The following is a 17,005-nucleotide window of genomic DNA, read 5'->3' on the forward strand; positions in this document are numbered from 1 at the left end:
TACATAGACACTAAGAGGTTTTGATACATGTGCAAATTTATCTTATCGTTGCTGGTTACGAACGCCGCACCTTCAACTACACAGCACTTGCGCGTGCTACCGCAAATATCAGACATTACAAGAGAATAGAAGCTTACGAAATGTCGTGTCATGTGTTCTCGTTTCTAGTTCAGGAATCACTAATACATACGTTGACACTAAGAGGTTTTGATACATGTGCATATTTATCTTATCGTTGCTGGTTACGAACGCCGCACCTTCAACTACACAGCACTTGCGCGTGCTACCTCAAATATCAGACATTACAAGAGAATAGAAGCTTACGAAATGTCGTGTCATGTGTTCTCGTTTCTAGTTCAGGAGTCACTAATGCATACATAGACACTAAAAGGTTTTGATACATGTGCATATTTATCTTATCGTTGCTGGTTACGAACGCCGCACCTTCAACTACACAGCACTTGCGCGTGCTACCTCAAATATCAGACATTACAAGAGAATAGAAGCTTACGAAATGTCGTGTCATGTGTTCTCGTTTCTAGTTCAGGAATCACTAATACATACGTTGACACTAAGAGGTTTTGATACATGTGCATATTTATCTTGTCGTTGCTGGTTACGAACGCCGCACCTTCAACTACACAGCACTTGCGCGTGCTACCTCAAATATCAGACATTACAAGAGAATAGAAGCTTACGAAATGTCGTGTCATGTGTTCTCGTTTCTAGTTCAGGAATCACTAATGCATACATTGACACTAAGAGGTTTTGATACATGTGCATATTTATCTTATCGTTGCTGGTTACGAACGCCGCACCTTCAACTACACAGCACCTGCGCGTGCTACCTCAAATATCAGACATTACAAGAGAATAGAAGCTTACGAAATGTCGTGTCATGTGTTCTCGTTTCTAGTTCAGGAATCACTAATGCATACATAGACACTAAGAGGTTTTGATACATGTGCATATTTATCTTATCGTTGCTGGTTACGAACGCCGCACCTTCGACTACACAGCACTTGCGCGTGCTACCTCAAATATCAGACATTACAAGAGAATAGAAGCTTACGAAATGTCGTGTCATGTGTTCTCGTTTCTAGTTCAGGAATCACTAATGCATACATAGACACTAAGAGGTTTTGATACATGTGCATATTAATCTTATCGTTGGTGGTTACGAACGCCGCACCTTCAACTACACAGCACTTGTGCGTGCTACCTCAAATATCAGACATTACAAGAGAATAGAAGCTTACGAAATGTCGTGTCATGTGTTCTCGTTTCTAGTTCAGGAATCACTAATACATACGTTGACACTAAGAGGTTTTGATACATGTGCATATTTATCTTATCGTTGCTGGTTACGAACGCCGCACCTTCAACTACACAGCACTTGCGCATGCTACCTCAAATATCAGACATTACAAGAGAATAGAAGCTTACGAAATGTTGTGTCATGTGTTCTCGTTTCTAGTTCAGGAATCACTAATGCATACATAGACACTAAAAGGTTTTGATACATGTGCATATTTATCTTATCGTTGCTGGTTACGAACGCCGCACCTTCAACTACACAGCACTTGCGCGTGCTACCTCAAATATCAGACATTACAAGAGAATAGAAGCTTACGAAATGTAGTGTCATGTGTTCTCGTTTCTAGTTCAGGAATCACTAATACATACGTTGACACTAAGAGGTTTTGATACATGTGCATATTTATCTTGTCGTTGCTGGTTACGAACGCCGCACCTTCAACTACACAGCATTTGCGCGTGCTACCTCAAATATCAGACATTACAAGAGAATAGAAGCTTACGAAATGTCGTGTCATGTGTTCTCGTTTCTAGTTCAGGAATCACTAATGCATACATAGACACTAAGAGGTTTTGATACATGTGCATATTTATCTTATCGTTGCTGGTTACGAACGCCGCACCTTCAACTACACAGCACTTGCGCGTGCTACCTCAAATATCAGACATTACAAGAGAATAGAAGCTTACGAAATGTCATGTCATGTGTTCTCGTTTCTAGTTCAGGAATCACTAATACATACGTTGACACTAAGAGGTTTTGATACATGTGCATATTTATCTTGTCGTTGCTGGTTACGAACGCCGCACCTTCAACTACACAGCACTTGCACGTGCTACCTCAAATATCAGACATTACAAGAGAATAGAAGCTTACGAAATGTCGTGTCATGTGTTCTCGTTTCTAGTTCAGGAATCACTAATGAATACATAGACACTAAAAGGTTTTGATACATGTGCATATTTATCTTATCGTTGCTGGTTACGAACGCCGCACCTTCAACTACACAGCCCTTGCGCGTGCTACCTCAAATATCAGACATTACAAGAGAATAGAAGCTTACGAAATGTCGTGTCATGTGTTCTCGTTTCTAGTTCAGGAATCACTAATACATACGTTGACACTAAGAGGTTTTGATACATGTGCATATTTATCTTGTCGTTGCTGGTTACGAACGCCGCACCTTCAACTACACAGCACTTGCGCGTGCTACCTCAAATATCAGACATTACAAGAGAATGGAAGCTTGCGAAATGTCGTGTCATGTGTTCTCGTTTCTAGTTCAGGAATCACTAATACATACGTTGACACTAAGAGGTTTTGATACATGTGCATATTTATCTTGTCGTTGCTGGTTACGAACGCCGCACCTTCAACTACACAGCACTTGCGCGTGCTACCTCAAATATCAGACATTACAAGAGAATAGAAGCTTACGAAATGTCGTGTCATGTGTTCTCGTTTCTAGTACAGGAATCACTAATACATACATTGACACTAAGAGGTTTTGATACATGTGCATATTTATCTTGTCGTTGCTGGTTACGAACGCCGCACCTTCAACTACACAGCACTTGCGCGTGCTACCTCAAATATCAGACATTACAAGAGAATAGAAGCTTACGAAATGTCGTGTCATGTGTTCTCGTTTCTAGTTCAGGAATCACTAATACATACGTTGACACTAAGAGGTTTTGATACATGTGCATATTTATCTTGTCGTTGCTGGTTACGAACGCCGCACCTTCAACTACACAGCACATGCGCGTGCTACCTCAAATATCAGACATTACAAGAGAATAGAAGCTTACGAAATGTCGTGTCATGTGTTCTCGTTTCTAGTTCAGGAATCACTAATACATACGTTGACACTAAGAGGTTTTGATACATGTGCATATTTATCTTGTCGTTGCTGGTTATGAACGCCGCACCTTCAACTACACAGCACTTGCGCGTGCTACCTCAAATATCAGACATTACAAGAGAATAGAAGCTTACGAAATGTCGTGTCATGTGTTCTCGTTTCTAGTTCAGGAATCACTAATGCATACATAGACACTAAAAGGTTTTGATACATGTGCATATTTATCTTATCGTTGCTGGTTACGAACGCCGCACCTTCAACTACACAGCACTTGCGCGTGCTACCTCAAATATCAGACATTACAAGAGAATAGAAGCTTACGAAATGTCGTGTCATGTGTTCTCGTTTCTAGTTCAGGAATCACTAATACATACGTTGACACTAAGAGGTTTTGATACATGTGCATATTTATCTTGTCGTTGCTGGTTACGAACGCCGCACCTTCAACTACACAGCACTTGCGCGTGCTACCTCAAATATCAGACATTACAAGAGAATAGAAGCTTACGAAATGTCGTGTCATGTGTTCTCGTTTCTAGTTCAGGAATCACTAATACATACGTTGACACTAAGAGGTTTTGATACATGTGCATATTTATCTTGTCGTTGCTGGTTACGAACGCCGCACCTTCAACTACACAGCACTTGCGCGTGCTACCTCAAATATCAGACATTACAAGAGAATAGAAGCTTACGAAATGTCGTGTCATGTGTTCTCGTTTCTAATTCAGGAATCACTAATACATACATTGACACTAAGAGGTTTTGATACATGTGCATATTTATCTTGTCGTTGCTGGTTACGAACGCCGCACCTTCAACTACACAGCACTTGCGCGTGCTACCTCAATTATCAGACATTACAAGAGAATAGAGGCTTACGAAATGTCATGTCATGTGTTCTCGTTTCTAGTTCTGGAATCACTAATACATACGTTGACACTAAGAGGTTTTGATACATGTGCATATTTATCTTATCGTTGCTGGTTACGAACGCCGCACCTTCAACTACACAGCACTTGCGCGTGCTACCTCAAATATCAGACATTACAAGAGAAAAGAAGCTTACGAAATGTCGTATCATGTGTTCTCGTTTCTAGTTCAGGAATCACTAATACATACGTTGACACTAAGAGGTTTTGATACATGTGCATATTTATCTTATCGTTGCTGGTTACGAACGCCGCACCTTCAACTACACACCACTTGCGCGTGCTACCTCAAATATCAGACATTACAAGAGAATAGAAGCTTACGAAATGTCGTGTCATGTGTTCTCGTTTCTAGTTCAGGAATCACTAATACATACGTTGACACTAAGAGGTTTTGATACATGTGCATATTTATCTTATCGTTGCTGGTTACGAACGCCGCACCTTCAACTACACAGCACTTGCGCGTGCTACCTCAAATATCAGACATTACAAGAGAATAGAAGCTTACGAAATGTCGTGTCATGTGTTCTCGTTTCTAGTTCAGGAATCACTAATACATACATTGACACTAAGAGGTTTTGATACATGTGCATATTTATCTTGTCATTGCTGGTTACGAACGCCGCACCTTCAACTACACAGCACTTGCGCGTTCTACCTCAAATATCAGACATTACAAGAGAATAGAAGCTTACGAAATGTCGTGTCATGTGTTCTCGTTTCTAGTTCACGAATCACTAATACATACATTGACACTAAGAGGTTTTGATACATGTGCATATTTATCTTGTCGTTGCTGGTTACGAACGCCGCACCTTCAACTACACAGCACTTGCGTGTGCTACCTCTTATATCAGACATTACAAGAGAATAGAAGCTTACGAAATGTCGTGTCATGTGTTCTCGTTTCTAGTTCAGGAATCACTAATACATACGTTGACACTAAGAGGTTTTGATACATGTGCATATTTATCTTGTCGTTGCTGGTTACGAACGCCGCACCTTCAACTACACAGCACTTGCGCGTGCTACCTCAAATATCAGACATTACAAGAGAATAGAAGCTTACGAAATGTCGTGTCATGTGTTCTCGTTTCTAGTTCAGGAATCACTAATATTTACATTGACACTAAGAGGTTTTGATACATGTGCATATTTATCTTGTCGTTGCTGGTTACGAACGCCGCACCTTCAACTACACAGCACTTGCACGTGCTACCTCAAATATCAGACATTACAAGAGAATAGAAGCTTACGAAATGTCGTGTCATGTGTTCTCGTTTCTAGTTCAGGAATCACTAATACATACATTGACACTAAGAGGTTTTGATACATGTGCATATTTATCTTATCGTTGCTGGTTACGAACGCCGCACCTTCAACTACACAGCCCTTGCGCGTGCTACCTCAAATATCAGACATTACAAGAGAATAGAAGCTTACGAAATGTCGTGTCATGTGTTCTCGTTTCTAGTTCAGGAATCACTAATACATACGTTGACACTAAGAGGTTTTGATACATGTGCATATTTATCTTGTCGTTGCTGGTTACGAACGCCGCACCTTCAACTACACAGCACTTGCGCGTGCTACCTCAAATATCAGACATTACAAGAGAATAGAAGCTTACGAAATGTCGTGTCATGTGTTCTCGTTTCTAGTTCAGGAATCACTAATAAATACGTTGACACTAAGAGGTTTTGATACATGTGCATATTTATCTTGTCGTTGCTGGTTACGAAAGCCGCACCTTCAACTACACAGCACTTGCGCGTGCTACCTCAAATATCAGACATTACAAGAGAATAGAAGCTTACGAAATGTCGTGTCATGTGTTCTCGTTTCTAGTACAGGAATCACTAATACATACATTGACACTAAGAGGTTTTGATACATGTGCATATTTATCTTGTCGTTGCTGGTTACGAACGCCGCACCTTCAACTACACAGCACTTGCGCGTGCTACCTCAAATATCAGACATTACAAGAGAATAGAAGCTTACGAAATGTCGTGTCATGTGTTCTCGTTTCTAGTTCAGGAATCACTAATACATACGTTGACACTAAGAGGTTTTGATACATGTGCATATTTATCTTGTCGTTGCTGGTTACGAACGCCGCACCTTCAACTACACAGCACTTGCGCGTGCTACCTCAAATATCAGACATTACAAGAGAATAGAAGCTTACGAAATGTCGTGTCATGTGTTCTCGTTTCTAGTTCAGGAATCACTAATACATACGTTGACACTAAGAGGTTTTGATACATGTGCATATTTATCTTGTCGTTGCTGGTTACGAACGCCGCACCTTCAACTACACAGCACTTGCGCGTGCTACCTCAAATATCAGACATTACAAGAGAATAGAAGCTTACGAAATGTCGTGTCATGTGTTCTCGTTTCTAGTTCAGGAATCACTAATGCATACATAGACACTAAAAGGTTTTGATACATGTGCATATTTATCTTATCGTTGCTGGTTACGAACGCCGCACCTTCAACTACACAGCACTTGCGCGTGCTACCTCAAATATCAGACATTACAAGAGAATAGAAGCTTACGAAATGTCGTGTCATGTGTTCTCGTTTCTAGTTCAGGAATCACTAATACATACGTTGACACTAAGAGGTTTTGATACATGTGCATATTTATCTTGTCGTTGCTGGTTACGAACGCCGCACCTTCAACTACACAGCACTTGCGCGTGCTACCTCAAATATCAGACATTACAAGAGAATAGAAGCTTACGAAATGTCGTGTCATGTGTTCTCGTTTCTAATTCAGGAATCACTAATACATACATTGACACTAAGAGGTTTTGATACATGTGCATATTTATCTTGTCGTTGCTGGTTACGAACGCCGCACCTTCAACTACACAGCACTTGCGCGTGCTACCTCAAATATCAGACATTACAAGAGAATAGAGGCTTACGAAATGTCGTGTCATGTGTTCTCGTTTCTAGTTCAGGAATCACTAATACATACGTTGACACTAAGAGGTTTTGATACATGTGCATATTTATCTTGTCGTTGCTGGTTACGAACGCCGCACCTTCAACTACACAGCACTTGCGCGTGCTACCTCAAATATCAGACATTACAAGAGAAAAGAAGCTTACGAAATGTCGTATCATGTGTTCTCGTTTCTAGTTCAGGAATCACTAATACATACGTTGACACTAAGAGGTTTTGATACATGTGCATATTTATCTTATCGTTGCTGGTTACGAACGCCGCACCTTCAACTACACACCACTTGCGCGTGCTACCTCAAATATCAGACATTACAAGAGAATAGAAGCTTACGAAATGTCGTGTCATGTGTTCTCGTTTCTAGTTCAGGAATCACTAATACATACGTTGACACTAAGAGGTTTTGATACATGTGCATATTTATCTTATCGTTGCTGGTTACGAACGCCGCACCTTCAACTACACAGCACTTGCGCGTGCTACCTCAAATATCAGACATTACAAGAGAATAGAAGCTTACGAAATGTCGTGTCATGTGTTCTCGTTTCTAGTTCAGGAATCACTAATACATACATTGACACTAAGAGGTTTTGATACATGTGCATATTTATCTTGTCATTGCTGGTTACGAACGCCGCACCTTCAACTACACAGCACTTGCGCGTTCTACCTCAAATATCAGACATTACAAGAGAATAGAAGCTTACGAAATGTCGTGTCATGTGTTCTCGTTTCTAGTTCACGAATCACTAATACATACATTGACACTAAGAGGTTTTGATACATGTGCATATTTATCTTGTCGTTGCTGGTTACGAACGCCGCACCTTCAACTACACAGCACTTGCGTGTGCTACCTCTTATATCAGACATTACAAGAGAATAGAAGCTTACGAAATGTCGTGTCATGTGTTCTCGTTTCTAGTTCAGGAATCACTAATACATACGTTGACACTAAGAGGTTTTGATACATGTGCATATTTATCTTGTCGTTGCTGGTTACGAACGCCGCACCTTCAACTACACAGCACTTGCGCGTGCTACCTCAAATATCAGACATTACAAGAGAATAGAAGCTTACGAAATGTCGTGTCATGTGTTCTCGTTTCTAGTTCAGGAATCACTAATATTTACATTGACACTAAGAGGTTTTGATACATGTGCATATTTATCTTGTCGTTGCTGGTTACGAACGCCGCACCTTCAACTACACAGCACTTGCACGTGCTACCTCAAATATCAGACATTACAAGAGAATAGAAGCTTACGAAATGTCGTGTCATGTGTTCTCGTTTCTAGTTCAGGAATCACTAATACATACGTTGACACTAAGAGGTTTTGATACATGTGCATATTTATCTTGTCGTTGCTGGTTACGAACGCCGCACCTTCAACTACACAGCACTTGCGCGTGCTACCTCAAATATCAGACATTACAAGAGAATAGAAGCTTACGAAATGTCGTGTCATGTGTTCTCGTTTCTAGTTCAGGAATCACTAATACATACGTTGACACTAAGAGGTTTTGATACATGTGCATATTTATCATATCGTTGCTGGTTACGAACGCCGCACCTTCAACTACACAGCACTTGCGCGTGCTACCTCAAATATCAGACATTACAAGAGAATAGAAGCTTACGAAATGTCGTGTCATGTGTTCTCGTTTCTAGTTCAGGAATCACTAATACATACATTGACACTAAGAGGTTTTGATACATGTGCATATTTATCTTGTCGTTGCTGGTTACGAACGCCGCACCTTCAACTACACAGCACTTGCGCGTGCTACCTCAAATATCAGACATTACAAGAGAATAGAAGCTTGCGAAATGTCGTGTCATGTGTTCTTGTTTCTAGTTCAGGAATCACTAATACATACGTTGACACTAAGAGGTTTTGATACATGTGCATATTTATCTTATCGTTGCTGGTTACGAACGCCGCACCTTCAACTACACAGCACTTGTGCGTGCTACCTCAAATATCAGACATTACAGGAGAATAGAAGCTTACGAAATGTCGTGTCATGTGTTCTCGTTTCTAGTTCAGGAATCACTAATACATACATTGACACTAAGAGGTTTTGATACATGTGCATATTTATCTTGTCGTTGCTGGTTACGAACGCCGCACCTTCAACTACACAGCACTTGCGCGTGCTACCTCAAATATCAGACATTACAAGAGAATAGAAGCTTACGAAATGTCGTGTCATGTGTTCTCGTTTCTAATTCAGGAATCACTAATACATACATTGACACTAAGAGGTTTTGATACATGTGCATATTTATCTTATCGTTGCTGGTTACGAACGCCGCACCTTCAACTACACAGCACTTGCGCGTGCTACCTCAAATATCAGACATTACAAGAGAACAGAAGCTTACGAAATGTCGTGTCATGTGTTCTCGTTTCTAGTTCAGGAATCACTAATGCATACATTGACACTAAGAGGTTTTGATACATGTGCATATTTATCTTATCGTTGCTGGTTACGAACGCCGCACCTTCAACTACACAGCACTTGCGCGTGCTACCTCAAATACCAGACATTACAAGAGAATAGAAGCTTTCGAAATGTCGTGCTACAGAAGGATGCTGAAGATTAGATGGGTAGATCACATAACTAATGAGGAGGTATTGAACATAATTGGGGACAAGAGGAGTTTGTGGCACCACTTGACTAGAAGAAGGGATCGGTTGGTAGGACATGTTCTGAGGCATCAAGGGATCACCAGTTTAGTACAGGAGGGCAGCGTGGAGGGAATAAATCGTAGAGGCAGACCAAGAGATGAATACACTAAGCAGATTCAGAAGGATGTAGGTTGCAGTAGGTACTGAGAGACGAAGAAGCTTGCACAGGATAGAGTAGCATGGATAGCTGCATCAAACCAGTCTCAGGACTGAAGACCACCACAACAACAACAACAACAACACAATTCTCCCCACAGTGTATTAAGGGCAAACATGTATCTCCTCGGCTCACAAAAAGTATTGGCACAAAGCGTGGCTTCTCGGTTTATTGCTGTGTTTTCAGGTACCGGAGCCCCATCTGCCGACGCTATAGACACTGCGTGTTGTTGACGGCCCAGTCGCTAGTACACTACTGCCCATTAAAATTGCTACACCAAGAAGAAATGCAGATGATAAACGGGTACTCATTGGACAAATATATGACACTAGCACTGACATGTGATTACATTTTCACGCAATTTGGGTGCATAGGTCCTGAGAAATCAGGACCCAGAACAACCAACTCTGGCCGTAATAACGGCCTTGATACGCCTGGGCATTGAGTCAAACAGAGCTTCGGTGGCGTGTACAGGTACAGCTGCCCATGCAGATTCAACACGATACCACAGTTCATCAGGAGTAGTGACTGGCGTATTGTGACGAGCCAGTTGCTCGGTCACCATTGACCAGTCGTTTTCAATTGGTGAGAGATCTGGAGAATGTCCCGGCGAGGGCAGCAGTCGAACATTTACTGTATCCAGAATGGCCCGTACCTGACCTGCAACATGCGGTGGTGTATTATCCTGCTGAAATTTAAGGTTTCGCAGGGATCAAATGAAGGGTAGAGCCACGGATTGTAACACATCTGAAATGTTACGTCCACTGTTCAAAGTTCCGTCAATGCGAACAAGAGGTGACCGGGCCGTGTAACCAATAGCACCCCATACCACCACGCCGGGTGATACGCCAGTATGGCGATTACGAATACCTGCTTCCAGTGTGTGTTCACCGCGATGTCGCCAAATACGGAGGTGACCATCATGATGCTGTAAACAGAATCTGGATTGACCGGAAAAAAATGACGTTCTGCCATTCGTGCACCCAGGTTCGTCGTTGAGTACACCATCGCAGGCGCTCCTGTATGTGAGGCAGCGTCAAGGGTAACAGCAGCCATGGTCTCTGAGCTGATAGTCCATTCTGCTGCAAACGTCGTCGATCTGTTCGTGCAGATGGTTAGATGGTTGTTGTCTTGCAAACGTCCCCATCTGTTGACTCAGGGATCGAGACGTGACTGCACGATCCGTTATAGCCATGAGGATAAGATACCTGTCATCTCGACTGCTAGTGATACGAGGCCGTTGGGATACAGCACGGCGTCCCGTACTACCCTCCTAAACCCACCGAATCCATATTCTGCTAACAGTCATTGGATCTCGACCAACACGAGCAACAATGTACCGATACGATAAACCGCAATCGCGATAGGCTACAATCCGATCTTTATCAAAGTCGGAAACGTGATGGTGAGCATTTATCCTCCTTACACGAGGCATCATAACAACGTTTCACCAGGCAACGTCGGTCAACTGCTGTTTGTGTATGAGAAATCGGTTGGAAACTTTCCTCATGTCAGCACGTTGTAGGCGTCACCACTGGCGCCAACCTTGTATGAATCCTCTGAAAAGCTTATCATTTGCATATCACAGCATCTTCCTCCTGTCGGTTAAATTTCACCTCTGTAGCACGTCATCTTCGTGTTGTTGCAATTTTAATGGCCAGTAGTGTATGTTGCTGTATTGCTTGATAGTGGTCACCATGGGGCCGAAGAAGAAGGAACATTCAGTGGCGTTGCGTGAGAGAGTGGTATTGCTCCATTCACAAGGGAGAAGCTATCGACAAATCGGAGCAGAGGTGTCTGTTAGCTGCACCACGGTACGATCCATCATTCATAAATGTAAAGAGACTGGAACAACAGTGAATAAGTGTCGTCCTGGACGTCCAAAAGGGCTTATAACCCGAGAGCGTCACCGTATCGTCGCACTTGCTCGGAAGGAACCTGCTAAATGTGCAGCAACTATTGCTGAGGCTGTTCAGACTACGTCCGAAAAGACTGTTAGTGTTCAAACTATACGAAATGCGTTGAATGAGGCTGACATGCATCGACGTTCTCCCAGGAAAAAGCCATACATGTCGGAAATTAACTGGCAGAAACGCCAGCAGTTTGCCAAGAACTACATCAGCAAGCCGATGGAGTTTTGGAACACTGTGATATTTAGCGACGAATCATCGAAGTTCAATGTGTTCGAATTTGATGCAAGAAAGTAAGTTTGGCGCAAGCCAAATACGCACCTCGACATGAAACGCATGCATCCCACAGAGTCAAACACGGTGGGGGTGGTATCATGGTCTCGGGCTGTATGGCGGCGTTGGAGATCTAGCTGTAATCCACGGTACAATGGATCATATGAGATACATCGACGTGTTGCGAGGTAATGTACACACTAGTGCACAGACATTGGGCCTTACTGGTGTGTTTCATTTCCAGCAAGACAACGACCCAAAGCATACCCGGGAGTGGTTACTGTACCATGGCCCCAGAAGGGTTCTAACACCACCTCAGAGCCCTGAATTGAATCCCATTGAGAACCTGTGGGCTCATCTTGACACCCAAGTCAGAAAAAAGCGTACGTCAGGTAAAAACGACTTGGAGAAAGTGCTCCTGGAGGAATGGTCGAAAATTACCCCTGATATCAAATGGCTCTGAGCACTGTGCGACTTAACTTCTGAGGTCATCAGTGGCTTAGAACTTAGAACTAATTAAGCCTGACAAACCTAAGGACACCACACACATCCATGCCCGAGGCAGGATTCGAACCTGCGACCGCAGCGGTCGCTCGGTTCCAGACTGCTGCGCCTAGAACCACACGGCCACTCATGCCGGCCCCTGATATCACCCGGAATTTAATACAAAGCATTCCTAGGCGTTTAAGTGCTGTTGTAGATGCTAAAGGGATGCACACTAGCTATAAGAAGGTGAACATCAATGAAGAAAACGAACACACTGTCCGATTCATACGCATGTGCCAATAATTTTTTGGACGCAGGAGAGCGCTGTTTATTTTCATAACACTGTATGTTTCTTTACGGACAGGTGATTTGGACATATTTGTAACCTATGTAATATAAGGTGGCACGTGTCTGGGTTCTGTCCTGAAAATATATGTTTCGCTTAACATACAACCACTAAAATGTAACTGTGCCAATACTTTTTCGTGCGATTGTAGCTATAGTGATGGTTGTGTTCCACGTTTTCGTATTTATCAGTCACGAACGTGGAGATAGTAATTCCACCAAATTTGGGCCCAAGGCAGAGCGAGGGTATCTAACTTCACAGCAATGTCAAACCATATTTCCAGGTTAATAATGTAATTGCGAAAGAAATTCTGTCTGTTCAAAAATGGTTCAAATGGCTCTGAGCACTATGGGACTTAAGATCTATGGTCACCAGTCCCCTAGAACGTAAACCTAACTACTTAAACCTAACTAACCTAAGGACATCACACAACACCCAGTCATCACGAGGCAGAGAATTCTGTCTGTTCCGCATTCACTAACTTAGCGACAATGGCCGTAACGGAAACAGGAACGAGGCATATCAAGATCATGTGACGCTACAGCATTGCCAATCCATAATTCCAAATTCATGTTTATACTAATATTATAAATACGAAATAAACGTCTGTTATGCTTTCACGACTAAACTACCGAACTGATTTTTCTGAGATTTCATATAGAGACAGGCAACTTCAGACAGCGATTGGTGCAAGGTATTTATTGATTTAAAAAATAAAACGCGGAAAATGGAATACTGATTACTCTTTGAAAAATCTATTAACTCTTCGACTTCTGACTTTTTCTCAAAATGCTTTTAGTGTTATTATCAGTCACAATCCCGTTATATTCTACCCGCTGAGCTCCACCCGTCTCTTACAGCTTTTTTAGGTGCTTGCAGACTCACGACGAAGCGACGGCGACAGTTAAATTCTGTACGGTAAACAGACGTCGTGCCTTTGCATGTAGAACATGGGAAACTTTTCCTGAGGCTGCATTTGGCTATGACATGCGAGTACAGCCACGGATAACAGGCACACACGTGAGGGTAGCAAATGTTATCGCACGAGCAGATATTATAAAATTGGCGCCGCACCAAATTACAAATTATTTATTTTCTTTTCCCGTCACTGTAACGCTACTTAATAATTTTAAAAAGCCCCAATTTTATTTTAGTACCGTCACGATTACTTACCATAAGAACACTACTCATACGCTTCTACATCTGGGATCTTATGGCTGGCATTGCTAACCCTCGACCACTGGGTCTCGGCTTCGATTCCCGGCTGGATCGGATATCGGATTTTTTTCTCCATTCATGTGTGTGTGTGTGTGTGTGTGTGTGTGTGTGTGTGTGTGTGTATTTTATCACCAAAAATGTGTTCAAATGTGTGTGAAATATTATGGGACTTTACTGCTAAGGTCATCAGTCCCTAAGCTTACACACTACTTAACCTAAATTATCCTAAGGACAAACACACACACCGGTGCCTGAGGGAGGACTCGAACCTCCGCCGGGACCAGCCGTACAGTCTATGACTGCAGCACCTGAGACCGCTCGGCTAATCCCGCGCGGCTTTTATCACCATCGACAGGCAAGTTGCGTAAGTTATGTCAAATATAAAGACTTGCAGCAACCAGGTGAAAATTCCTAACTGGATCTCCGAGCCAATAAAGCCGTACTGCTGTACGGCCGCAGTAGCGGGTGAAAGCCGGATTACCATGCTTATAAAATACTCAACGTGTTTAGCCCATACTCCCATGATAATGTTAGTAAATGCGAAATTAACTCCATCGGTTACGTATTCACGTTTAAACCGCTGAATCGATTTCGATGAAATTTGACATGTAGGTAACTTGAACCCTGAAGAATAACATAGACTGTTTTAGGAAGAAAGAAAGAATGGTTCCTTAAGAGGGCTAAGTAAGGAATGGTACACGTGCTTTTTTAATCACTGAACATAAAACTTGTCTAAAAATGATTAAATTTCTTGCATGAGGTCTATGTTGTTCAAAAATGGTTCAAATGGCTCTGAGCACTATGGGACTTAACTACTTTGGTCATCAGTCCCTTAGAACTGCTCAGCAGCAACGCTGCCTGTGCTGTAGTGTCGTGTTAAGAAGTGGAGCCCCTCCACGCCCACACAAAACGTTTACTGCCATCTCTGCATAAGGGTTAGTTTTCACTGAAGTGTGGTCTCACAGGATGGGGGTACTGCGATGTTTATGTACGCCTGGTTAAGGCCAACCATTAATATGCGCTCATCTGGAGATAGACTGAGTCGGACGTTGAACGAAGGATAGCAGTTTGTAGGGCAGAGGGGGAAAAAAGTACCACGGCAGGCGGCGATAGTTAGGTCGTGTAGTAAAAGCAGTTGCGGAATGTTGCTGACTGCGACAGGTTATGCAAGGATGGGTTCAAATAGTTCAAATAACTCTGAGCACTACGGGACTTAACATCTGAGGTCATGAGTCCCCTAGAACTTAGAACTACTTAAACCTAAATAACCTAAGGACATCACACACATCCATGTCCGAGGCAGGATTCGAACCTGCGGCAGTAGCGGTCGCGCCGTTCCAGACTGAAGCGCCTAGAACCGTTCGGCCACACTAGCCGGCTGCAAGGATGGTTTAACCCTTTCATGGATAAAATTCATTTGTTACAGATTTTTAAAACATTAAGGTGATTACAGTTTCTTTTCAGTCCCATTATTATATTTTCACCACCAAAATATTTTTTAATTTCTCCATTTTTTCACAACAGGAAGTGGGACACACATGTCCCATGAACGAACGCAAGATACCTTTTCTGCTGACTGACAGATTTTGTAATTTTATTTTTTTGGCCATAAACAGGATTTTGCAGAGAATAAAATAACTACAAATTGTACATGCATGTAATCTTTTTATTTGTGTAGAGCCAGTGTAAAAAATATTCATTACATTTCAGTTTTCATGATACATGATCAATACTTACAAAACGTTACATGCCATGAAACTTGGAAAAACATGGTGTGGCACAGAGTGGAACACCACAAGCAGTGCAAACAACTTTAGTTCTCTTCTCTTTAGAGTTTGTGGTGCAGAATCTGCATCGATTCCTAGTCCCACTGTCTGTCGGTACATGTTTGCCTATGTTCACGAGCCGGAAGTCACCTGGCACACTGGAGACTCCTCTCTTTGCTGGGAAGAAAGTGGGCATTGATCCCCTCTTTTTCCTGGATGAATACCCATTAATCAATTGTATTGCAAATCTTTACAAATAATGTCTGCTGGGGCACATGTGTCCCACTAATTTTATTTCGATTATAAGATAGTACAGTCGCTGAGAAGTACATTTCACACTGTATTTGTACTAAAAAATTATTATTAAGTTAATAATAAAATGAATTACTTACTTCAGACATCGCTGTAAAGTGAGAAATGATGAAAACTGAAGAATGACACAAATAACTGGCATTGCAGCGGCCATATGTACACGCCAGTCAACAAAAGTGGTCAACGCTTCTCTATTACCTTTGCAGTGCAGTCCCGATTTTTTTCTTAGGTTCAGTACAGTCGTCCCTAGATGGGAGCACCGTGCAGAGCTGGGTAACATATATCCCTACACTCGAACTGGCGCTCAAAGTTAGTGGGACATATATGACCCATCAACCACGGAAGGGTTAAGTTAGAAACGGGTATCATGCAAGCGGATACCATGTCAAGCCACATGTTCGCCATAAGAGATTTGTCCGCTCCGGTGCTGCAGCACGGGGTGCTGCAGTTTAGGCTGTGAGAGCCCCCTGACGCGCTGGCTCACTGGTGACTTGGCTCGGGGTAAGGCCCCAGGTTGGCCACCGGTGTCTGGTGGGCGAGCGTCGAAGCCAAGCTCTCTGAGAATAGCGGTCGCGTAGCGACACCACTTCTCGCTCGTTGGCTGCGCTTACAGGCTCCGTGAGAGCCGCGACTGAGTCTTCCCTGTGTAGCGGACGACATAGCCAGTACTCTTGCGCGTCCTGATCACTCTGGTAGCCCACTCGTCGGAGCAGAGCTGCTCGCAACCGATAGGCTCCGGCGTT

Source organism: Schistocerca serialis, chromosome 9 (genome assembly GCF_023864345.2).
Source record: "Schistocerca serialis cubense isolate TAMUIC-IGC-003099 chromosome 9, iqSchSeri2.2, whole genome shotgun sequence".
Classification (NCBI taxonomy): domain Eukaryota; kingdom Metazoa; phylum Arthropoda; class Insecta; order Orthoptera; family Acrididae; genus Schistocerca; species Schistocerca serialis.